Source organism: Corvus kubaryi, unplaced genomic scaffold (assembly GCF_017639235.1).
Source record: "Corvus kubaryi isolate FWS band 111438036 unplaced genomic scaffold, C.kubaryi_AGA036_p1.0 136, whole genome shotgun sequence".
In the NCBI taxonomy this organism is placed as follows: Eukaryota; Metazoa; Chordata; class Aves; order Passeriformes; family Corvidae; genus Corvus; species Corvus kubaryi.
The window spans coordinates 6,690,372-6,714,243 of NW_024580670.1; the positions used below are offsets into that span (position 1 = coordinate 6,690,372).

At 47.3% G+C, this 23,872-nt stretch overlaps 1 protein-coding gene across 4 annotated transcripts in view; it reads left to right on the plus strand.

Annotated features, from left to right (window-relative positions):
* Window positions 1–23,872, plus strand: part of PRICKLE2 (prickle planar cell polarity protein 2) — a 108,557-nt gene that overhangs the window by 51,907 nt on the left and 32,778 nt on the right. Inside the window, exon 1 of one of the 4 annotated variants that reach the window (XM_042014972.1) lies at window positions 14,646–15,175. The exons of the other annotated variants lie outside the window; for them this stretch is intronic. The gene's annotated coding sequence lies outside the window, so the exon portion shown is untranslated. Of the gene's footprint in view, window positions 1–14,645; window positions 15,176–23,872 lie in introns of those variants that run through there. 4 annotated transcript variants of the gene reach the window in all.

Genomic DNA, 23,872 nt, shown 5'->3' on the forward strand with positions numbered 1-23,872 from the left:
GTGGGCAGAGCTCCTGGGTCTGTTTGCTGGGTGGTGGGTGGGGGTTTAACCGCATCCTCTGTTTGCCTTTGTTTAGGCAGTGCAAATTATTTGTGTGCTTTAGGATTCCTTCTCTCCTTCAGCAGATGTTTTGTCTGTGCAACTGGTGGAGTAATTCGTGAGAGATGTGGCACTGGTGTGCAAACACCCCTTGGGGGTGGGTAGAGAAATCCCAGAGTCCATCCTGGGAGCAGCTGGCTGAGGAGCACAGTCAACACAAGATGCCAGAAGCAAAATTCATGTGGCCCAATGTATTTGATTTTATTTCTGCAGAGGATTTGTTCTCCCCACTGCCAGAAACAGGCAGGGGCTGCATCTTAGGGCAGAAGACACTGCTGCTGCTTATGGCAAATTTCTCTCAACGTGTGAATCATTCACTTGCGATTTCTATGGTGCTGGCTGGGGATGATTAAATGTTCATACTGTAGGAAACTACCAGGAGGTTTGAGTGTTTTCCTCGATGGCTTTGGCCCCAGTGGTGGAGTGACATGGGAAGCTCTCCCTGTGTGGATCAGGCTATCTGTAGATTTTGAAGTCCCAGGTTGCATGAGCGTGTTTTTGCTCAGCTACCATTTAAGTAATGGCAGCAACATGCTGCTTCATCTAATGATCTTGATTTAGTTATCAGTTATTTCCTTAATTAGCTACTTCATCTACTTACACCTTAAATGAGTCTATTTGTTCACCCAGAGAAGGGGAAAAAAGTTCCTGTTTTTTCTCTTTTAAAGGTTTTTTTCCCCTTTCCAGGATGCAGATCATCTTAAGTCAGTGAAGAGAGCTCAGGTGAGCTGGCTTCACTGGTGCTGCCACATCAGGGTTCGTGGGATGGACATGGTGATAGCATGGTGATTAGGGGACCATGCCAACTGTGCTGGAGCATCCTGCCAGCCACCACCAGGTCCTTCCCAGCAAAACTGCCTTGAGGGGGCTGGAAGTGAGCTGCTTCCAGAGGCTGAGCAAAATGGCACCATCGCTTTACTCGTGGAAGTGGTGATCTATAAATCCAACCAGCCCTTTCAGGCTGGCAGTGGAAATGTGCTGGCATGTGCAGTTCTGACTCCAGGAGATGTTGGTACTTCTTGCTGGCTGAGTGTCCTGGCATCTCGAATTTGAAATGAGATGTAGATGAACATTTATTCCTGGCATCTGTGTTATGCAGACAAACAAAATAAGTTGAAGTGGTCCTTTGTGTGTATTAACTGGACTAAGGCTGGGGTTGTGTCTCAGGACCAGTTCTGAAGGGGATAAAGCATCTTTTAATCGCCAGTGGTCTTTACATTTCCCATGCATTAGCACATGGCACTGTGTTGACCACCCAGTGTCTCCATACAGCACTTCAAAAGCAACCTCTCCAGCTGCCAGCATTTCCTCACCAGTATTCCCCAGACACCATCATTTGCTGCGCTTTTCCCCGAGTCTCAAAGAGGCCCAAATGTTTCTCTTTGGAAACTTCTTGTGATACATGTAGCAGCAGCCCATGCTTCAGACCAGCCTGTTTGTTCTTGCTTTTGTACTGTTTATTACTCTTAATGATATTCCCTTCATTAGCCTTAGCTTCACACTCTCTTCTGGCGCAGAACTCTCTGAAACACATACTGTATAATGAGCCTGCTTCCATATTTAAATTGGAGAGAGAGGAGCTGGGACTCTCCCTGCTAAAATGGAACTAAGTGCTTGGCCTTTAGTTACATTGAAGCATCCGCGCCAAAAAAAATTACGTTTTTGGGGGGAACCAAAAGTTCTGACGTACACAAGCTTTAGTCCTTTGAGTCTTCTGCATTTTTAGTTGTTTGACATGAATTTGGACTGTACAACTTTCCTCTCTCAGAGAAAATGTTTCCTGTGGCCCGTGTGAAAGGCAGAGCGTTGTCCTGCAAAGCAAAACCACAGGGAGCAGCACAAATACATCTCCAGCACCAGCACTCACTCCAGCCAGGACCTGCTTGGATGGCAGTGCTGGAAATCCCACGTGTCACGTTTGGCAGCACACACAGTCCCACAACCCCAGTGCCGCCAACCCTGACTGACTCTGGGCTCTCAGCATTATCCTTGTGGTCTTGGGTATCCCAAAGGAATTGCAGCTTTTTAGTTGGTTTGTGAAATAGTTGAGGGTTGGTGGGAAGGACTCAAATACATGAATTCTAATGGTCCAAAAAACAATACTCTAATATTTTTATGTCATGATTCCTAAATGATTGTCATGATGTTGTGCATGCAGGCATGGTGGATCTTGTCGTCAGCTGTGCTTTGGACACCACGGTCACCGATACAGCAAATGTCTCTGGGTGATCCATGTTCCCTTACATGTCTGTCCTGGATGGCTTGTGTAACCTTGGACAAATCATGGACACCCTCCAAGCTGCAGTTGGGGGAAAACAGCAGAGTTCCTGTTGCAGCTGTTCAGGAGTTGATGTCAGAGCAGAGCCAGCCCCAGGGTGGTACGCAGGGATTCATGTATCTGGGGGGTGCCTGCAGTGGACCCGCATTGTGACAAGGACCTCCAAATGCAATGGAAAAAGATGACAAAACCAAATAAACTAGACTCAAGGACAAAATCTATTGCAGGCAAGGGCCCTCTGCTTTTCTTCCTCTGCTTTTCTTCCTGCTGATCCTAGGAGGAGGTAGCTCAGAGGAAATATGTGCTCTTAGCAGGGTTTGATTTCTCTTTGCATTCCGTGGAAATCGATGTTTGGATTTTGCCCTGTTGGTGTTGGTTTATGCAGTGATGTTTCCAGAAGCTCGATTGTATGGATATAGTTCCAACTCTTGGTATTTTGTGCAAAGATAAAAAAGAAAGAAAGATGGTACTGAGTAATGAGGTGGCTATTTAATCACAGCAGGACTCACAGGAAAATGTGCATTAAGTATTTATGGAACAGTATTCATTAGCATTTTCACTCTGTTGGCACTGGGCAGTTCAAGAAAGCTGCCGAGAGAATTGGAGTCTGTGTTGCACAGCCACAGACCTGGAAAGGGCTGCAGCAGAGGAAAGGCATGAACGCTGGCTTTGTTACCAGACACATCCCTCGTAGCTGGCATTGCATTTGGAGTTGCAGCAGTAACCAGGATTTCAGTAGTTTCACTTACCGTTCTCAAAATGCTTGTGGTAAATATTTTAGGTCTGGCTGCTGTGTCTGATGGGAGTGCAAGTGGCTGACACCAAACCCTGGTTTGCAGGCAGGCAATTAGAGAGATAAGCCTAAGTGACTTCATGTGTCTCCTTTTTAGATTGCTCCAGTCTGAGGTGATGTAAAGGCCTGGGATTAGCAGAGATTGAGTTCTCAGAGTGCTGGAAACCAGCTGTAGCCAGGGGCCTCATCCAGCATGAGCTGTAGGTACCGTGTTACAGAGTGAGTGTTCTGTGGGCATGAAATGATGCCAGGAAGATTAGAACTGATGATAAAATGGTGTTAATGCTTGCTTCATTAACAGCATAGAAGGTATCGAATTACTCTGATGCTGTAAATCAAAAGTGTTTCTTATATTTGTTAAGTAAAGCTATTTAAATGGTTGAATTTACTTGCTGGCCATTGCATCCTCCGATACAGGATCACAGCAAAATGTATTAGGTTTCCCATAGTGTTAATGGAAAGTCTGAAGCAGTAGCAGCCTGATGGTTTAAATTTTCCTTTGAGATGATATGGGGTCTTGTGTTAGATTTTAGGATGCCTTGTTCTGGACCAGTACTGTGAGCCCAAGACTGGCCTCAGGCTCGTGTCAAAAACTGTAGTAGTTGCACAGGTCTGCCAGATTTGGGATTTGGGGCTGAAGGTCCATGATGCCGGCCCTGTCCAGCCACAGCAAGTGATATGCCCAGATCAGGCTAGACCCACAGGCACCTCCCCCAGTGGAAAGTTCCTCTTAGTATTACTGTCATCAGGAGACAGCTTTGTCCTACTTTTTAACAAGTGTAAAAGGGACATATACAGAGAGAGAATTACTTCCTTTACCTGGACTGCCTGTTGGATAAAATAAATGCTAATCTTGACCAATTAGCGGATGGATTCAATGTAGATGTCTCTGTGATCCATTTATGTACTTGAAACCCCAATTGATTTCCATTGGCACCATTCAGCAGAGCAGCAAGTGAAAGGTTTGACTGTAGCCATGCTCTTGGCTTCCTGATACCTTTCCCCTGTCCTTTGTATGAGAAAGGAGATCCTGATGGCAGTCAGGACAGTGGTGTGGTTTGTGCCAGGAATGCAGCACAGAGAGCTTCTCACTGGGCCTCAGCCTCTGGTCTGTCATGTTTTTCACTGTGCATGAAGCAATGCCTTGTGGCACCTCACATAGATGGCTTTAACTTGCCTCTGACTTTTCACTGCCTAGCTGGTCAGTCAGGAAACATTCAGCAAACCTCCTGGTTGCAGTTATTCCTGAGCTTTCCCGCCCAGCCTGGGCTTCTTCCTTTCATAGGGGTTAAATTTCCTCAACATAAACATTTTCTGCTCTCTGAGCTTGTCATTATTTGTTGTCATCATACTCTCATTTTCTTAAGCACTGCAGGAAATAGTCCCTTGCTTGAAGAGCTTAGAGCTCACACCTCCAAACATCTTCACAGCAGATACTTTCTGAGTGTCTTAACACCCACTAAAAATCATTGGGAACTGAATCCTTAACTACTGCCAAAATATCCAGATACCCTGAGGATGTGACTGCTTCCCCATACCACCTCCGTTGGACCAAGGGATAACAGAAAGGAAGTGAGAAGAGCATTCCCTCCTGGAGACTGAGCACCAGAAATGATTCAGAATTAGTCTGGGTCTAAGACACAGCATATTTTTGTTATTGAGGTCCTGTAGCTTGTCACATCAGCAGATTTGCAACTCTTATGCTGACTGTGGATGTTGATCCAACCCCTAAAACTGGTGGAAGAACATAGTTTTTTCTGGCTCACTGTCGGCTTTGTTGTTGTGTTTCAAGGGACTTTAGCTTAAACATGCGCCAGGGAAGGACATTAGACAAATACCCATCAGTGGAGGTTGGTTATATATGCCCACCAAAAATTATATTTGTCATGTTTTGCCATTTGCTGTAGAGCAGCTTTTCTGAGGCTTCAGGCACTTCAAAAAGTTGAGCATGGCAGGTTTGCCTCAACATAGAGGAGACGACCTTTCATTCAAAGTCACAAGCAAAACACAGTTTTCACAGTTGACATTAAAACTAAACCCAGTTTCATGTCCCTTCTGTAAGCACACGGTGCTGCTCACTCAGGTGAAGGTGTAGAGGCTGGAATAAGTGCTCTGCTCTATGTCTTGTGTGGAATGAAAACTATCAAAGAACTTTTTTCACAGCAGAGATGTTCAGAGTGCAGCAAGTGTCAAAATCCTTGGCCATGGTTTGCGCTGGTGCATGCAGCAGACACTCAGGGAGGGAAAGGCAGCTGTTGGGTTATGATTGCTGCTTATTACACTAATTACAATCGTCTTGCTGGTATCATTAGCTTCCCTTCTCCTTCCCCCATCTGTCAGGTTGGCCATCCCTGGTTGCTCATCTCTTTTGAGATACACTGGAAGTGCTTATTACCCCAGGGAGCCCGACTGCACTCTGCCTCTGCTTCTCCATACTGACACAAGGGAATGATCACAGTTTGTACAAAGAAGGAATTTTGGGGATTGAGCTGTTTGCCCTGAATTAAGGCCATGGAAAGGGGAGATGTTTCCCTGACTCTGCAAATACACATTTTTAAAAATCTCAGCAAAGTGAGCCACCCTGGTCTGGAGCTGCCCAGCTTGTTTGGGATGGAGAGAAGAGGGCTTTTTCCCTCTTCCCCCCCCCCCCACCAGTGCAGCCAGGCTAACTACTGGTCAGAGTAATCCCCTCCAGACAGGAGACACCACAGGAAGGTTCCCAGCTTTAACCCATCCACAGTTTTCCAGAAACAGCCTCAAACCTCTGCTGCAGGAGCCTGGCTAACCCTGTCCTCAGTCAGCAGCCGAGCTGACCTCCAAACTGCTGTTATTTTGTTGCAAGGAGACACTGTAAGTTGAACACTCAGCAGAAAGAAAGCCCCACTCCATGGGATGCCCACCTGTTTTTTATTTCCCTGGGGAGGGGTTACGCCTTGTCACAGGGTGCTGGCTTTGCAGAACAGCCCACTCCAAAGGAGCTGGCTGAGCCACAAAACAATGGGACTCACTAAGTCTCTAGCAGCAATAATTGCTTCTAAAAGGCTGATGTATTTAGTCTGCTCATGTTTAGCAAACATGTTTGCTTTGCCCTTTGAAGATAATGCTGTGTGTTCGACACAGCTTGGTAGGGGAAAAAAGAGGAAGAAATGGCCTGTAGTTTCATCATGTTTAATGAGCAGTGTCTGGTGGGAGCCGTAGCATTGGATAATGCTGGTGTCCCCTGTTAGTCACCAGCAATTGGGTTTTCCACCCCTCCTGGTGCTTGAGCTGTGGGCAGGATGATGCCCTCGTGGGTTCGCTTAAGCTGGGAGCCCCACGGCTGAGGCTCAGGCTGGTGGAAGGCCAGCAGCAGCCTGGCAGGGTAATGTGGTCTCTCTGCAAGCCATGCCTCAGTGTGGCTATGATGGAAACAACCAGCATCTTAAAGGATGGCTTTGAGCCTTCCCTAGGACTGTTTCCACATGTGTGGGTCTGGGTCTGGCACAGTGAGGAGGGATGCTCCCGTGACACTGCCTGCATTGGACTCATCCCGGGGAGTGGGGACAGTGTGGGACCCCATGGAAGGGGGAGCCAGCGTAAGAATCAGTGGCCACGTTTCTGGCCAGCCCTCTCCTGATAACGGTCTTAATCCCTCCCTGCAGGTCCTGATTCCCCCTGATCCCCCTGTTCCCAGAGCAGACGATATAGTTGCATTTCCCTATAGACGATGATAAGATAAAAGCCTGGCTGTGTTCTACAAGAAGAGAAGAAGGTTTAGGGGATGACAGGCTGCTGCAGGAGGAAGGGATGTGGGTTTCCAGCTGCATGCTCCTGCTGCTGTGGCCGTCTTTGATGAGGGCTGTGATTGATGCTGTGTTTGGAGCAGGCAGCGATGCACTGACCTTTCCCTGACAGACTGAGCGGCTCTAATGATCTTGATGGAGCTGGTGATTTGTGTATTGAGTTTGATGTACAAGGCTTGACACAGCATGGAGAAATGGGACTAGAGTATAACTGACAGCCCATTCCCATTAAGGATGGTGAGGCACAGGCTGTTCTCTAGTGATTCCTTTCAGTGAGAATGCTTTGACGAATTATATTGTAGCAGAGAACTTTTGCTGTTAAATACCATCCTTTTAATTTTTAAGTTAAATTTAAGTTAAAAACAGATGAGAATGAAATAACTTGCAGGCCAGAAGGCTTATCACTAAAAACGCTGTCCAAATTACACACTTAATTAATATTTAATGAATTATTTTTACTCTGACTTTAATGTTGAGTCCTTGGGCAGATAAAACAATGCAGTGGCTTGCATCTCTTTTTCTGTAATTCAGGTGTATAAAATTTCAAACCCTGGACTTCTTGCAGGCAACATTAAAACCTTTTAACTTCCACGAGTTGAGCTGTGAGTTTCACACCCTGGTTGGCACATCTTGTGGGTGCTTGTGGCAAGAATAATGAATTTCGTTGATTGTTATGAGCTACTAAAACCAACAGAAACATAGAAAGCCTGTTGTAATGTCAGCACATCATTCAAGGAAGCAATTTATTCCTAAGTATGAACAAATGTCAAGCCACGATAACAAGTTGTTATTGCTAATTAAAACAAAGGGAAGGACAGCAAACATCACCTGTCATGTGTGTGCAGTGCCAGGCTATCTGGAGGACACTGGAACTCCATCCAGCTTCAACCAGTGGGACAGACAGGCTGGGAACCTTGCCATTGCCTAAGACCTGCTCTGTGCATTCCATGAAGGGCACTGGGCCATGATCCTAAGAGGGCTGGGGCTGGGAAACCACCCAAGCTTAGATAGAGATGCCACTTTTCAGAATTTTATTGTTTTCTATTTTGGAGGTGTTTCTTTTAATCAAGGTTGGCTTGATTGTAGAAGTCTTGTGGAGTTTGGGGTGTACTGAAACAGCACGTGCTAGTCCATCTGCTGGCTGGTTTTGTATCATCCAGGGCCATTTCTTGCTCTCAGGTATGAAATAAAAACCCATTTGGGCACCTTTCTTCCCACTGCTCTGTTGGGAGGTGAGGAGCCAGGTGCATTCCTGACCACATCTGATCTCCCTAGATACACTAGGAAATTTAAAACTTGAAGACATAGCAAAAGCCCCTTCTTGTTCATGACCCAGCATGTGTGATTCCCTCCCTGACATCATATGAGAGGGCTGGATCCAAAAATGTGCTGAATTTACCACTTCCCTGTGCATTTAACACAGTTTGGGTGCAAGCAGCAAACAGATCTTTTCTCTTAGTTCACAAAAAGCAGGCAACTGTGTCTCCTGGGTGGGAGTAGACGCATGGCCATCTCAGACCTTTGCTGGTGTCCAGGGAGCTTGGCCAGAGGTTTGTGCAGCCCTGCAGCACCTGACTGGGAGCAGGGGCTCATGTGGTGCCAGCCAAAGTGAGGGAAGCACCAAAATCCTGCTGGCAGCCAGGGAAGATGTGCACAATCTGGTTTAAGGAGGTAAAAACCAGACTTGTGTCACTTGTCCAGGACTGGGCTGGCTCAAGACTCGCCTCTGAGCATGGAGATAGTCAGTTCCCCTGGTCCTGGGGATGCACAGCTTTGGTGGTGGGGCCAGGCAGCGCATGGCTAGTGCAGTGGAGAGCTCAGTGACTTAAGACAAGAAATCCTCAGTATGTAACCACTGACCCGAAACACCCTGTTAGACAGGTTTGAAACCAAAAAATAAAATAAAAATCATCTGATGTGACAGCGACCCTGACAGTGTCAGGCAGTGAGAAGGGCGGCAGCAAGGGAGTCCTGAGCTGCTGCCATGTCAATGCAGACTTGCAGGGTTAGTTGGTTATCCTGAAAATACATCTTCTATTTTGTGTAAATGGAAAATTAATTTGTTGCTGATCAAAGGTTTAGATCTTTGGAAAACATACAAGCTGATAAGCTGAAGATTTATGCAATTCCTTTGTAATGTATTTTCAGTGAACACTTTATTGTTTGTGGAAAGGCCCCAAGGAAAATATGCGATTACAAAAATAACTGTGTTGAGTTTATTTAGCTTAAATTACAATAGAGTGCTTTAATGAGGCTTTTGTAGACATCATTAAAGGACACTATTAAAAAGTCTTCAGATGAGAAGCCTATCAGGCTAGCAAAGGGGAAGAAACCACAGGAGCATCTGGATTGTTCACGTTCAGTTACAAATTTGGTTTCAACATATAAAAGTAAAAATCTTATTAGTGCCGAGTGGAAGCTAGAGCCAATGAAAGCCTTATTGTGTTAAGCTCTCTAAAGCTTCTTGCATTAAGGTGATTAAAAAAAAAAAAGAGAGAGGAAGAGATAGTGATTGATTAAACTCTGGTTTTGGTGTGCTCTGTGTATCATACCAGGGCATGCAGTGCTGGGGTGAGGATGGTCGGTGGAGGAGGGTCCTTTTGGGGTGCCTTGACATGGAGGGGACTGGGGTGCCAGGCAGTGATGCTCAGGAACATCAGTGCAGTGTGCTGATCATCCCTGTGTTTGTGTGGTTCAGCGCTGCCAGAGGACATGGACAGGACAGCATGAGCTCATGGCCACACCTCACTGTCCAGCTCTGGCTGTGCACCAGAGGGTGCCAGCCAGGGTCAGACCTGTCTCACTGGGTGAGTTGGTAGGAAACACAGAAAATTGTCTCTAAAATCAGCCGCAGTGCATATGGGCTGCATCTCCCCTTCTGCGTCAGCTGCTGCTGGACTCGATGGTGTTTTAAAAACCAAAGTCCTCCTTGCAGACTGACAGCACAGATCCTTACCCTTGGCTCTGCCAAAAATGAGTGGAAGGCAGCAGAGGTGACAGCAGGAGGAGTGGGTCTGTCACAGTTGGTCTCAGGCAGCAGGCACGTGAAGGTACAAATGGCAGCCCTGAGGAAAAGTGGAGGAGGCCAAGTTTTGGGATTAATGATCTGCATCTGGTGTTGGTCTCTCTGCCTCTCTGTCTATCCCATTTTTTTTTTTTTTTACGTAAGACATCCCTGCTTCTAGCATTGAGAGCCGTGGGGAAGCATTTGCTGCCTTGCTTAAAAACAAAAAAGAAAAAATAAACCTCATCCTTATTTCAAGTCCTGACCTCTGTTTCATGATTCACATTCTTCAAGGAGCCTTCCCCATGCCTTGGACACATCCTTGTGTGACTCTTGAAGAGACAGGCATTTGGCTGGGCAGAGTTGGGCTGTACCCTGCCACACAGGGTCATTTCCCTTCCCTGTCACTAACAACTTTTTGCAGTCATCTTGCCTTTCCCATCCAGTGTTTGTAAAACTGTGCCCTCTCCAGCCTGTTGTTCTACTGCTTATGTGTACTGCTTATGTTCTACTGCCTTGTGCCCAGGGACCACACTGGGCTCTTCCTGTGCTGGCGCTGGGGTGGGAGCACTGGCTCTGTCAGTGGAGATTGCTCTGCAAATTACAGGGTGAGCGTGGGACCGGAGCGGAAAAATACCACTGTAGTATCCAGTTCTGTATTTCTGTGGTCAGAAAGAGCAATGGGAAAGTCATCTATTATTATGCCTGTGGCTATGAGCCAGGATGGGCTTGGTGGTGGTGAAGGGGACCTGCAACCCCCCTGGTGCAGAACAAGCTGGTGGTGTGTGCAGTACAAGGGATGGTCTGCGTCCCTGTGGGCAGCATTTTGGGGTGGCAGAGTCTGAAGCCTCTTGTGACATCCCAAGGTAGCAGTGCTGTGCAGTGCCCTGGCATGCTGCAGCAGAGGATGCTCACTAAATAATTCAGAAAGGCAATTTGATCTGACATTCATCAGGGTAGTAGCCCGGTGACCTTGAGGGCACCAGTCTGCTGTTGCTGCATGTGGCTCTGCTGTGCAGCTCATTGCCATCAGCAGAGTCAACATTGTGGAACTCTATTGACTGACAGACAATCAATACATCAAGGTGATAAAACACAGCATTTATGAAAAATGGGCTCTTCCAATGATTTGTTAAATTAGCCGCAGGTATGAGTTTGTGCGAATGGCAGAAAGTTTAAAGTTGACTGCATTTGGGTATTTATCATTAAAACTAGCAACAAAGGGAAGAAAGATGGTACTACATTTACAAGCAGAGCTGTCCATCTTACACCCCTGCGTAGAAGCAGGGGCTTCCTGCTCTTGATCTTTATTTTAGTAGCTTTTTACTTCTGGTCGTTTTCTTCATTGCTGGCAATTGTCAGCATCCATCCTTGTAATGATGCAAGTCCTTCACCTAACCTTTGATAATGTGCTCCACCAGCTCAGTATTCTCCTTGCTGCCTAATGAAACACCCATTTCACCTGCATAATGTGCACAATCCGTCAACAAATCTTGTGTGCCTTCTGGAGTTATTCCATGCATGACCTTTTCACAAGCCTTGCAGTAGGTAACAATAATATGGAGCAATTGTCAGCAAACTGGCAGCTTTCAAAGCAGGAAGGCTCATTTCCATTTCCCTGAGACAGTTGTGTGTCCAAACATTACACAGCTTCTAATCTGATTTCTTGTCTCAGAAGACGCTGTTCGTTGGATTTTGTAGATATTTAGATTTGCAGGTATTGGAACAAGAAGTCTGTCAGGAGCGATGATGATCAGAGACGCTGCTTGGAGACACAAAGCTCCTCTGCTCGCAGCTAGCCCTGCAGCTGAAGTGTTACAGACATTGGTGTTTTACTAATCTTTTACTTCAGTCCATGATTCTCACACCCATTCTTCTTTGTGGATGAACTTAGACTGAACAGTTTGCGGTTCCTGGTGTGATCCCTTTGTGCAGATGATCAGTTGGCCAAGAAAGCCAAGCAGAACTCAGCTTGAGGATGGTTGGTTGTGTGGGGATGACACCGCCACATGCCCTGGGGTGGGATCATGTCAGGCTGGTGCAGGGTGATCAAAGCTGCTGTAGATGGTTGCACAGAGAGTGTTGTACAAGAAGTGTGGGGTTGGACACTCGTGCCATGTCAACCTTTCCCCTGAGGGCAAGGCCGGCTGACAGTCCTGCTCCTACAGCACTTGAAGCACGAATAGAGACTTTGCTCCAAAGTGTTTGCAGCTAAAGGGCTTTTCCTCCTTGAAAGTTAATGCAGGTAAAGTCAGACATTTTTACTCATGTGTTGGGTGAAAATTAGTGCCTGCAAGATGTGCCCTATGGAGCAGGATGTGTTCCTTGTGCCATTTGTAGCCCCAAGTCACTGCTGCACTCTTTTAGGGATATGTTTCCAGGGAACATGCATAATTTCTGCTCTACAGCATTTCTGCTCAACATTATCATTTTATAAGCAGGCTTCTTTATTTGCTTTTGCCCAATTCAGTTTCATCTCGTTCCCTTTGTGTTGTAATTAACATGTTCTGGGTTCAAGAGGAAAAGTAAATTATCTTGGGGCCATGGCACATTAACCGTAGAGAGGCAAGCTTGACAGCCTGCCTGCAGCACTGATTCAGGCTGGAAGAGGCAAAATGGGCCAGTTTAGGAAGCTGAAGGATCAGGGAAGATTTTTCCTACAAGTTCTTTGTAGTTGGACGAGTTGAAGGAGACCATCCTCAGCACTTCAGCCATCTCCAGCAGAAGCCCCTGCTCTATGAAAGGAAGGTCTGATCTGGCTGGATGGATGCACTAAGAGTCAGTGCTCAGCTCTTGAACTTGCTGCTCAGACTTAATTTAAATGAAAAAAATAAGAGAGTTCAGATCTCTGCACATTCTTGGTTTGTCCCACTTGGCCAAGTAACTTGGGGAGGCTCTGGGTGGGAGCTGGGCTGGTTTGTCCCAGCTGAAGATCTCGCCCTTGAGATTTTGAGTGTAATTCCATGTAATTAAACCTAATTTATGAGCCTTAGTAATAATAATTCAAGTCATTTTAGGCTGCAGAAAGACTCACAGCTGTAGTTTCTGCATCCTCCTGTGTTCTGTAAACATAGTTAATATTGCCAAAATCAAGGGCTGTGAAATCTGGAGTCAGGCCTCGAAATTCAGGAGCATGCAACAGAACGTTAAGGAAACTTCCCAGTCTGACCATTCACAAGACTCTCTGGGAGTCACACTCCCAAGGCCAGAGACTTTGACTTCTGGGACTAAAGTCCCTTCACAGCAGCGGCTCCAGTGAGCCAACGGGAGCCCCACTTGGCTTCCCCGCACACCCCACTCACAGCCAGACAACATTTCCTCACCAGTTCGGCCCCAGGTTTCCCATAGCAGAGTCTTAGCTGTCCTGTTCCATAAAGCCATTTATTTCCGGAGCAGCAACACAGACACAGCCCGAGCTGGTGCCTCCGAGAAGAACCCTCCAAGAAAGGAACTCCTGGGCTTTCATCCTCTCACAGTCTACCCAGGCTCAAGTCTCGCTCTTCACCTCTAGTTGTCTTCGGCTCCTGCTCTCCTCTTCCTGTCCATCCACCTTACTGGCATCACTGGTCTTTAACTCCTTTGTTACCCAAAAGGTCGGCAGTTCCCAGCTCCTGCAGTGTCTCTCAGTATCTGTTTACCTGGCTGGCATCCCCCATCTTCATGTCCTTTGTTATCCCAAAGGTTGGGAGCTCACGGCCTCTTGTCTCGGGGTCCCACCCAGAGTTTAAAGTGCATTTCAGTCTCCATCTCAATCTGCAGCTTTTGAGCCCACGAACCTGGACCAGGTGCATTCCTCAACAAGAAGCACTGTGTGTTGGGAAAGTTTTATTTGCTTTCTGTGGGTTTTTTTTGAGTCCACAGAAACTGGTTTTTTGAATTTCACTCACTTTTTGCAAGTGCTAAAAACTGAGAAGTACGCTGTACTCCAGCTGACTCGAATTATTCATTTGTGACCACCGAATTCCCAAACAACGGACTGAAAGAACAGCAAAAGAGATTTGGCAGCGTAGCTCCTTCTCTGCATTTTCTTTTCCAAGGGGAAGGAAACACGGGGGAAAGATGCTTAGTATCCCTGTTGAGGTGCTGCATTCCTGGGGCTCGCAGTACTCACCTGAGACACACATAAAAGGGTGTGAATCGTTCATCTGTCGCGGCCGCGTGAGAGAAAATGTATTAAAATATGTAGCAAAATGCCACGCTAATAGCTTGTATTTCCCAGATTGTTTAGCCCTGCTGGTCACAAACATGCTGCATCTGAAAACCAGTAGGGAATCACAGCAAACGACTGTAGAAGATAATTAAGAGGGCATTGAAAGCCAGGAGAAAAACGATACGTTGCTCGGAAGCATCGGATCATTGCGTTAATAGCCCACGTACCTAAGAAGCGGTGCCTGAAGTTTGACAGCAAGTTGAGGTTCAGTCAGCATCAAATAAGGGGGGAAGGATAATCAGTGTCTTCACACCATTCAGTCTGGGCTGCTGGTATGGAGCCAACTCTTTGAAACACGCAAGTGAGCGAGGAGGATTTTTTTCCCCTCTCCGTTGCCTAAGCCGCCTACAGGATTTATTGATTTCGGAGAGTGGGCTGATTTCCATGTAAATAAAGGGGCGGGTGGCCGGGCCGCGGCGCCGGTCCGGGTGGTATGCGGTGACTTTGGCTTGCTGACATCATTGTTCATTAACATGCAGGAGAGGAGAGCAATGCAACAGCAGAGCCCCGCGCCGCTCCCGCGCCGCCAATTATTCTCTACGGGCTGCATCGCTCCTCGTTAATGCCTTGCGCTCGGCGAGCAAATTGGACATCCTCTTGCCACCTTCAAGGGTCAGTTAGTGAAAGGCAGGCTGGAGGGGGAAGCTGCTGGATTCATTCGGACTGGGAGCAGAGAGGGAGGCACCCTCTGGAGACGGATTTCACAGCGAGGCAATTGACGGGAAAAGCTTCAGACGCGGGGCAGGAATGGCACGTTTTTCCGGGGCAGGTTTCCTTTGGGAACACTCCGCGGTCAGTGCGTGCCTGCTCTGAGAGGCTCCGACAAAGCCCCGAGCGGCGGCTCCGCTGGCGCTGGGCAGAGCCGGGAGTGAGGGATGCTTTATGGCACTGCGGTGCTCCGGCTGGTCCTGCGAGCAGCCCTCCAGCCCAGAGGCACCGGTCACAGCTAGGACAGCTGGGCAGCACGAGAGATTCTTCCCTCCCGCGCTGTCATTGCCAGTGGGAACAGGTAAGGAACTTCCTTTGGCTAGCGACTTCAAATTTGTCGTGGATTTTTGGGAGAGATAGAAGGTAGAAGGGAGGAGGAGGAGGAATAAGGAGCATTCCATGGATGCACAGAGCTGCGTAATAACTTTGCTCAGTGTGCTGGTGGTGGTGAGCTGTGAGGGGCTGTGCTGTTTTTCCAGCCTTTGCTGTTCTCTCTGTTTATGGATGTAAAAGGTTAATTCTTAAATTGCATTTCTGCAGCTGCAGGATATCAGGGAGAAATGCTGATGCTATTGTAATGGACTTTTCATTTTAAAAATAATCAGGAAGGCTCAGCTGACTCTAGTAGGAGTTAAAAAATCCTCATCTCTTGGTGTTAATTGTATTGCTCTGGTAAATGCAGCCCCTAGAAGCACATTTTCTGCATGCAGGCTGGGGCTGTGAATGAGGACATTGCCGTTCGGATGTTTATTTTGGTGGTTTTGCCTTCCTGAGAATAGAAAGTTTTAAAGTAATCTTTCTAAGTCCTTGTTGTTCTTGCCAGAATGCCAAACTGTAAACCAACCTAGAACTGCAACCTGGGGGTTCTGTTTTTCAGTGCAATCTTTTCAAGTCCAATTTCCTTTTTTTTCTCGTCCCTTGAAGGAACATTTTAAGCAGATGTGGCACAGACGTGACCTGTGACCATGGAAAGATTTTAATCCAGTTGCTCTTTGTTTTCTAGTCATGATTCCTTGGCGGTGCTCAACAGTGATTGAATCTTTTCGAGCAGTTGAGGATTAGTGCTGGACAGAATAATGCCAAAATAATTATTTGCACCAGATGCAGTGTCATCCTTTCAGTTTTAGCTCTCTTATCTTGTAACTTATCTGACTTATTTTCATTCGGCGATTATTTCGCCTGCTGTGGGAGCACTTACATGTCTCGCATCACTGCGTTGTGTTTATAAGGGTGCCAGCTTGAGCCTGTGGTAAAGATTTGTGAAGTAAAACTGTCTGCAGCTAACAAGATTATGTTTTGCTTCATATTTTAATCTTCTCCCGTTGTGTGTTTTCTGCCAGCCAGACTCAGTTTAACAGAATGACCCAGCCTTGTGTGTTTGCTGTTGGCAGCATGGCTCTGGCTCAGCCAGCACAGGCACAGATCAGGCTGGCAGTGTTTGCTTTCACAGGCAGGTCAGTATTGCCTGCTTCATGGGACACTGTCTGAGCCTTAACATTTGAAATAGTGACAATTTTCAGCCTAGCTCATCTTGCTTCTGAGCACTTTGCCTATCAGCCAGGTTTTTTCCTTCAGGATGTATGGCCTGGATATGCTTGGATTGACGCATGTTTACTGGTTCCCGTGGTTTCTGCTTGTCATGCTGCAAATACAAACTGGTGAAGGCCCTTAAAATAGCATGTACAGCCCTGGGGCAGGTCTCTGGGAACTCACTTAGCTTAGCTAGTCTGGAGTGATAGGTTGCAAGCCTGGAATGGGATGGGGGAAAGAGACGGGCAGGAAGATAAATACTGCCTGTGGAGAGCCCAGGGTTATTCAAACTTGAGAAAACAGTGAAGATCTGCATGCTGAACAGCGACAGGTTTCTCAATGGAGAGCTGGGTTTGGATCCAGGGTTCTAGAACCCCAGGCTTGGAATTTTCATCATTCAGTTAAGAACAAAGCAGAAAGAACCTCCTTCTATACAGCTCTGCATCTTGTTAGGCTGAAAAGCTACGCAATGCTATCACTAAAATCTGACAAGATAACCCTCAGGGTAGGCAGCACTTTGTCACACAGACTCACATTGGCTCTTGGATGGGGAGCCCAGAGGGAGAGTTTGTCAGGGGCCTGCTGTGCCTACTCCTCCACTACCTCCCCTGCCCCAGCCCCATCAGCCAGGGGCCCCATGGGTCTCTGGGATCCTTGGGGTTGGAGCTGTCCTGCCATGGGGGACACCAAACCCTCTCGGGTGTCCACAGTCCCTGCATCTGCCCATCCTGTACCTTCTTCTGCCTTTTATAATCATGAGCTTGGCTTCAGCATTGTTTGCCCACCAGCTTCAGGGTTGTTACTGCTGCTGCTGAGCTCGTTCTTCTCTTCAACTTGTAAACTAGTGGTTTGCATTTTTTCTCCATGACCAGGGAAAAATATGTGGTTGTTATTGTTTCTGTATGCTAAGAGCTGGACCTTTAAGGGGAAAAAAACCAACCCTAATATAAATATGCTGAGAGTAGCGGTAAGCCTGAGAGCTGGCAGGCTGCTTCCGTCATCTTGGATGTGAGGGAGCAGCCTGTTGGATTCCTTTTCTCCTGGTAGCATGGGTGGGAAACAGGCTGGGGCTCACTGCAGCTTCTTTTGCCTCTTATCTCTCTCCCCTTTGCTTGATCTGCAGCTCACATAGGTGTAGCACTTTGCCCTCTTCTGTCTAACCTCTTTTTATGAAAAAAATTATTGAATCTTCTGCAAAATATCCTGAGAGATCCAAGTTGAGAGTTCTTCTGAGACCTGCTGAGTTATTAATATCCTTTAATTTAGCTAACTCATCTTTATGTATCAGAATTTTCACAGTTCATGTCAGAGGTTGTGGCTCATGGGAGCAGCCTGGCAGTGTGGTTCAGGTCAAGAGGGTGTTTCAATACCCTGCAGCTCTTACCCAGCTCACGAGAAGAAACTGGAGCCCAAGCAGGGACTTGTGTTCATTGCAGAGCACTGGGGTGCACCCCCAAAATGGCCTGTGGTGCACCCTAGATCCCCCACTGTGGTTTAGCCACAGGTTGAAAGGCTGGTCGTGCTTTCATTCTCATCCAGGGATGTTGCTGCAAGGTCTGGCCACAGCTTTGATCTGTGGTTCTGTGATTCCTTGTTTGCCTAAGGGGGCACCAGACAGATCAGATGAGGAATTTGGGGGGTTTGTGCATTGTGTTGTGTTTTGTCCTAATTTCTTGGTCTGCCTCTGGTGTGCTGACGGTTGTTGTCTGCCATGTGGTGCCTAAGACCACAGACAGCAGGATTGGGAGCAGCCTGGAGGCTGCCTCAGGCCATGCCTCAGTGAAGCAGTGATATGGGGACAGGGCAAGTGGGAACCCACGGGGAGATGTTCTACCTGCTTTTGAATGGGATGGTCCTGATTTGTGATGGAAACAGAGCAAATGGAAAATCCTCAAAGGCAGCTCTTGCTCATATTTGGCTGCAACTGGCAGTACTGGAGATAGTTCTTTTTTTATTCTTCCTTTTTTTAATTAAGCAAGAATAGCTTTTGCATTGGTAAAGGATGAGTTTTTAAAATAAAATTAGTCTCCAGCCTGGACAAATCAGCTAGAGAGGAGAATTTTTCCAGGAGTGGAAATGGGCTTCGTCATAAAAGCTTCAATGCCATCCTGGATACCTTCACAGCTGCTGCTGTGGGCACTGCAGGGGTCAAGGGGGAACTACACATAAAACAACACTGTAAAGTTGACTTGCCTTGAGCAAATTGAGTGGGGAGACAAGAGAAGATGGATGGGGAAGATGGAGAAGAGTCTGATTTGCAACTCCTCCGTCCTCTCAGTGTTTCCCCACCTCCTGCAGACCTTTATGGAGCTGGGTGGCTAAAAGTGCTCTTCCCATGGCCTTTGGGATCTGGGGGACTTGTATCTGTAGGATGCAACCAGTTTGGTTGCTGGATTATTTCTCTCCTCCTTGGTTTCCTGGCATTACTGTTCTGCCAGCTCTGTTTCTACCACCTGATGTTGATCTTCAAGCCAGCTGTTCCCACAACAGGTTGTGTCAAGTGAGTGTTAGCATCCCTTGACTGTCCTTGCAGGGCACCAAGGGCCTCGTCTTCAGACTTTTAGTTCCCAATGTTGTAGGTACTCGTGTCTACTTCACCTCCTCCTGCACCACAGTGGGCAGGTAAAAGCTTTTGCTAAGCTTCCTTTTCAACCCAGGTAACACAGTCTTTGCAGTTCATTCCCACTGATAGGTTGGGGTTTTTTTCAGCTGCAGTGACTGGAAGAGCTGGGAAGTTGCAGAAATGTTTTGTCTGGAGAGATGCCCTCTTGTCACTGAAATCCATGGGACCTGAGGCCATGGGCAGCAGCTGGTTGGGGGCTGCTGGGACTGTTTAGTTCAAAATACAGTGTTAGAGAAGATGGAGAAAGAGGCAGAACTTCAGCCTGAACTGTTTTGAGCACAAAAGCTTGGGGCTTGTCTGATGTTTAGGAAGTCTGTGGGGAAGCCACAGCTGGGTGCTGCCTGTGGTTGCTCCATGCATCAGTTTCCCTGTGCTGGAGAAGAGCTGCTGGACTCTCCCTATGGCAGTGAAGGACTGTGTTAATTTTTCCATTTAGGTAAATGTTTGCCCTGTCTGTGAGGTCTGGAGAAACGGGTCTGTATAGCTGGAGCTCACTTGGGATGGGAAGATGCCTCATTAACTCTCAAATGAGGGGAGGAGATAACAGGCAGGGATATTAAGACACCCTTGTTAAGAGACTCAGAGGTCATATGAGCTGCCCCAAATCCTGAGCCTCTCTCTTTCTCAAGAAGTCTTGGGATTTTGTGATTTACTGACTGATGGCTGACTCAAAAGCCTTATTGCAGTCAGAATGATGGCATGATGGTGGGAAGAGATCAGGCTGCTGTGTATGTCTTAAGCCAAATGAGAAGGGAATTGTCCGTCTGCATTTACACACCCCATCCGAGCAGAGCAGCCAATTGCTTTTTGAGGGATTCCAAATCTTGCATGTTAATGTGTGCACAAATGCATGCAAATCCTGTATTAGGGAGCACAGCAGAGGCATCACATGGCCCTGCAAGGCCATGGCATTCCTGCTCCTCGCTTTGTCTGGAGATGGAGGTGCTCCCTGATACAGCCCATTTATCTCCATCCCAGAAGAAACAAGTGAGAAGCAGAGATAAGCACCCACTGGTGGGTGATAAGGGCTGTTTACTGAGTTCCTTCTTTGTCTGAGAGGAATTTTAACATTTCTTCCACAATTTTAAACTCTGCTTTCATTCCTACTGTTGCTGGGAGGTGTTGGTCTCTGCCTTTCCTCAGAATATCTGCAGATCCCAGCCTGGGCACGCTTTGCTTTGGTGCTGTTTGCTGTGTTATGTTCTGCATGCCCACCCACTAAACGGGAAGAGAAGACCCCTGTGGCCAGGAGCTTTTCCTGCAGGCAGGGGTATGCTGCTGTTAACATCCTAGGGAGTCCCATCCTGCCTGTGCACCCCAAAGCCTGACACATGCAGGGATGCTGGGAGAGGCCAGCTTACCTGGCTCCTTTGCTGAAGCTACACACCTTTGGCAAGGACCCCCTTTGCCTTGGTGCTGGTTTTTCACAGCAGGGAGACCTCACGTCTCTTCAGAAAGCTGGGGTCATGTTTGCAGCTCTCTCCAGAGCCTCTTGCACAGCACTAGTGTTTTCAGCGTGGTTTAGATTATTGTTGGTGCCATTGCTGAGATGAAGGGGCTGTGGGAGCCTGCAGAGATAGCAGAGGCTGTGCTTTGCTAACAGGGATGTACAACAAGGGACTGCCTCGTCCCGGAGACCTTGCAGGTCAATTGGTTTTGTGTCAAGATCTTTGTAGGTGGACTGAGGCTGGGAGTGTACTTACTTCTGCATCCCAAGCAAGAGGGACTTAGAAGCCAGGTTCTCTGCTTGGTGTGTTGGGTCCTCTTTGCTTCAGATTCCCATTGTGTGCCTGTTTTCATCCGTAGAGAGAAAAGGGCTGGCATGGGGTGGTGGATCTATTTGCACCTTCCTCCTGCACCAATGTGTGGGTAGGGATGTGACTGGGAATGGGCTTAAAGTCTCCTCTGAGGAGACAACTTGCCCACTGTGCCAGGAGCACCATGTAAAAGCAGCCAATGCAAAATAAAGCACATCCATCTTGTAACTTTGCTGGCCTTGAGGAGAAGAAATTTTTCGGTCTGTTTTTGAGACATTGCTGCTTTGTACCATGTGAAGTAAATTCAAGGCAAGCTCTTTTCCAGCTAAATCTGACACCAGGAAATGTTCTTTTTCTCCCCATCTGCTTCCTGCTGTCCTGGCCCTGCTACAGGGCAGCTCTGTGCACAGCTCCGTGCCAAGCAGCCCTGCTGATGCCCCCCAGCCCGTGCCTCCCGCAGCAGCCTGGCTGCCGGCTGGCTCCCGCTTGCCTTTCCTCCCTGTCCACAAGCTACAGCTGCTTAAAAGCTCCTTTATTCACCCTCCGTGCTCAAAGCCAGTCATGCTGTCAGCCATCCTGGCATCCTTGTTTCCTCCCCAATGCTGGTGATATCTCTGAGTCACCAGGGCAGGTTCTTCCCTGAGACAAACTTGCAGACCTGGGATGAGAGCAAAATGGAAAGGCTCATGAATGAAGACGGAATTTCCAGACAGTGATTGGTGTTAATTTATTCTTGCTTAAAAAGAAACAGCTGCCTGCGCTCTTCTTAAGTTGTGCAAGGCTGCACAGGCAGCAGAGGTTGTTGTTGCTGAGGCCTTGGTGCTGATGAGGCTTGGCCAGAGCCGAGCTAATGGGTTTCCCTTTGGAGGAGGTGCCACCCCCCCTGGGCTGTAGCTCCTTGTCCATGCTAAGGTGTGTGACACACCGATGTGCTGATCATCTCCAGGCTGTGCCGCGCTTCCCACAATAGTGACTAACGAGCTGCTGCTGGCAGGAGCAGCCAGGCAGGCTGCCAGCCATGGCCCTGCTCCTCTCCAACACCCACCAGCTCTCTGCTGTGGCAGGGGCACCCACATTGTCACTGCGGTCACTGCAGGCACAGGTGAGCGCTGACACAGTCATTGTCTCGCTTTGTGCTGCTCTGCTCTGAATGCAGCAGGGGAAAATGGGTTTTTCGATTTCATCTCACATTTGAAATGTACATTTTGATATTAAATTTTTACTATGGGGAATTATTTTTAATTATAGCGAGCTGGAAGATGATAAAATAAAGTTGAGTAAGTGAGACCTATGTGAAGAAGTCATGGAAACCTGATCATAGAAAGACACTCCTAGGACACTGGGTATTGTTCCCATGAAACAACATATCCTAATGTAAAGAAAATTGTGATTGAAGCTGTTAATCATCTGCTTTTAATGAGGAGGAAAAAGCTGAATGTCTCAGAGGCAAGATCTCGAATTTTGTACAGTTTGCCTGGGGAGGTGGCAGAAACCCCATGCCTGGATATCATCAAGTTTTAATGGTGAAAAGTTGTCCTGGCTTGGGGACGTCACTGCTGAGTAGATAGACTACCTGTGTTGTTTTCATCCTTTGCTTTTCTGACCAGGGAAGCCACTCACCGACAGTACTCACTTGCCTGGAATGGGGCAGGAGGAAGGGTGGGGTAAACCAGCTTCCTGACCCAGTCCTCAAGCTCCTGGCTGTATGTGGTGTGAACTGGGGGCAGGGGGGGAATGGTGGGAGTGATCTCTGGGGTCTGTCTGATCATACATCTCACCTATTCACTCTTTGACACTGTTATTACAGGTCCTGATTTATTTAATTTATTAAAAGCCAAGACCTCTGATGCTCTCCTGCCATCTCCCATCTCCTGAAGGGGGTGTGTCTAGAGTGGGAAGGAGGAAGCAGCCTGTGGGCTGGCTCTTTCCCCATTGTAATGTTCATGCTCCCAGTGGACTGTTGGGTTTGTTCCCCTTTAAAGCTCATGATCGATATCCCAAAAGTTAAAATTTGGCTAAGTCCTAAACTCCCTTAGAATAGCTGTCTCTAGTGCCAAATTGGGGCTCTATGAATTATTCTTAACATCTTGTTGCCTATTGAGCTGTTTTTAATCGTACCGTGAAATGAGATGGAAACAGCAATGATACCAGTGACTTTGCTGAGGCAGAGTACCCCTTCCACACCCTTCCATGGTAGCTGATTAATTAAAGTATTCACATGAAATGGTTCCTTGATTATTTTTTAAAGAAACAGCCAGAGGTGATGCCGAGACTCCCCAACTGGATGCAAACCAGACGCTGGGGTGTGTGGGGGTTGCTGTGTGGTTTAGATCTGATGAAAGGCAGGAAATGGGAAAATCTGGCAAATCTCCCTGGCTTGACTTAACGGAGCCTCTTGATTTTTGCTAGAGTGCATTTTTTGTGCTGTAATGGCCAAATGGAAATTTAGACTTGAAGCTGGATCTGAGCACTGCTATGCTTAGCTGGCTTGTACACAGCAGTGAAAGAGAAGGAAAGGTGTTTAAAAATTCCAGCCCCCAGGTTTAACTATTGCTTCCCTCTGAATTTCTTTGCTTTGCCACAGAGCAGAGAAACCTGCAACGGCAACTGTAAATTTTCCCTTGCTTTTTGTGTGGTACCTTATTATTTCTGTGATGTCTCCCTTCTGCTACCCAAGTGAAACCTTATCTCATTCCTCAGAAGTCAGTGGTGCTTCATTAGTGCAAATTAATTCAGAATCCTGTGTGGTTGCTTTAAAATAGATACCGTTGACCCAGCCTGTGGAAGAGTTTTCAGAAATAGAAGCCAATTTATCAGCACTCCCTTTAACCTCTTTGTCGGGGGATGTTTTCTGCCAGGTTTGTCCTTCACTGTTACTGTGGTGAAGGGGTGTGATGATTAGAGGGATGGAGCACCTGTCCTGTGAGGAAAGGCTGAGACAATTGGGATTGTTCAGCCTGAAGAAGAGAAGGCTCTGTGGTGACCTTATCAGCCTTTCAGTACCCAAAGGAGCCTACAGGATTGCTGGAGAGGGACTTTTTACAAGGGTATATAGAGACAGGACAAGGGGGAATGGATTTAAACTGAA